This window comes from Chrysochloris asiatica, unplaced genomic scaffold (genome assembly GCF_000296735.1).
Source record: "Chrysochloris asiatica unplaced genomic scaffold, ChrAsi1.0 scaffold00050, whole genome shotgun sequence".
Taxonomy (NCBI): domain Eukaryota; kingdom Metazoa; phylum Chordata; class Mammalia; order Afrosoricida; family Chrysochloridae; genus Chrysochloris; species Chrysochloris asiatica.
In genome coordinates this window covers 12,304,034-12,305,999 of record NW_006408568.1, presented here as the reverse complement: position 1 = coordinate 12,305,999, position 1,966 = coordinate 12,304,034, and positions in this window count along the sequence as shown.

The window sequence follows — 1,966 nt, the reverse complement described above, 5'->3', positions numbered from 1 at the left end:
TACAGTTTTCCTTTTTGCTGTTGTTTGCTTGTTTTCCTTATCTCTTATGTGTATGTTTTCTTTTATTGGCTCACACAACAGGTGGCAGCAACCATGCCCACACAGCCCAGCTGCAACCATACCTTCTACAGTTCCAGCAAAAGGGCAAGAGCCAGTACCAGCTGATAAACACCTGACCGACAGCAATAACCAACATCAGCCAAACCAATTCTAACCTGAAATGCACCACCTGCGAACACTTCCACCCCATAATCACACACACCAGGAGTCAGTGAAACCCCACAACACCTACAATCCTAACTTAATAAAAATACAACACCACACAATGTCTCATAAGCAACAGACTATTTATGTTCACATGAAGAAACAAGACAGAGTGGCTCAAACAAGTTACCAAGAGACAGAGTTAGGAAAGATTTTTGAGGGAAAACAACAAATGCTGGTGAGGGTACAGAGAGACCGTGACCTTCCTACATTGCTGGTGGGACTGTAAAATGGTGCATCCACTGTGGAAAACATTATGGCACTTTCTCAAAAAGTTGGAAATAGAAATATTTTTTTACCCAGAAATCCCTCTTGGTGTATATCAAAAAATAAGAGCCACGATATGAGTAGATATATATACGTATGTATATATTAATGTTCATCACAGTACTATTCACACTAGCAAAAAAATAGAGACAATTTAAATGTCCATCAATGAAAGAATGGATAAACTTTGGTACGTACAACAATGGAATGCTATGCAACATTGAAGAATAACTCACCCTCGTGGTCTAATTTTCAGGCGAGTAGTAGATAGGTATATAGGGGACACAACAACACTAGTAAGGTGTGTTTATCATGGAATGGCCAATCGTTCAAGATCAAAAGGGCAACATTTACCTAAGGACAAAGTAGAGAATGGATAGGAAGTAGGGTGGAATGGAACTAGGAAGCAGAGGGAGGAAGTGGGATAACTGTTGTTGCAGGGATGAGATTACAATCACTGCAACGAAGCAAAGTGTAAGATTTGCTGAATGTAAAACTGACAATCTTCTGTGTAACCCGTCACTTAATTCACAATAATTTTTTTTAATCCACAGCTAACAACATACACAATAAATAAATACTGAGACCTTTCACTTTGTTGTTCAATATAGTACTAGCATTTTTCTACCCAGAGTAGTTTGACAAATAAAGAAATAAAGTTATCAAGTTGGGAAGCAAGAAGTGAAATCATCCCTTCTAAACCAGGTGATACAATCTTATACAGGTTGTTGTTAAGTGTCATTGAGTTGGTTCCAACTCATAGTGACCCTGTATAGGATTTCCAAGGAGTGTCTGGTGAGTTTGAATCACCAACCTTGTGGTTCAAAACCCCCTTGACGTCCAGTGCTTATCCTACAGTGCCACACCAGGTCTCCAAATCTTACATGATGTTTATTAGGAAAGTAAAAGGTTACACTTCAGGATCAGGATATCTCAGGATACAGCTCTTTGGTAGGACAGCTTCTCAGCTACACCTGCGGCCTTTCTTTCAGCTTTTGTTCCTTCAGCCCCTTGACTCCTTGGCTTCTTGACCCCCTACCTGGAATCCTTCCTCCTGAGGCAAGTGCTTCAAAACTCTTTAACTCCACCAGTATGTTCCTGGAGGTCTCCCACTCTGGCAGCAAGCATTCTGTGGAAAGACACTTCTGTCTTGCTCTGTTGATCAACCCACACTCTGGCCACCTTATTCCATGGGCCAGGAAGCCCACTGCCCTACATCATTCCGGTATCCTGGATCAGCTGCTGCTGTCTATCAGCTACAATTGTTATCTCCACTGCTACAACTCTTTCTCTCTGGAGAGACAGTCTTGCCATCTAGGCTTCTTGTCGGGGTTTGCCCTCGACATAGTTGTCACGAGTGTTTGGTTCACGAGGAGGGGAGATCCAGCGGCGATAGGGATAGCGAAAGAATACACAGACAAACAGAAGAAGGGAG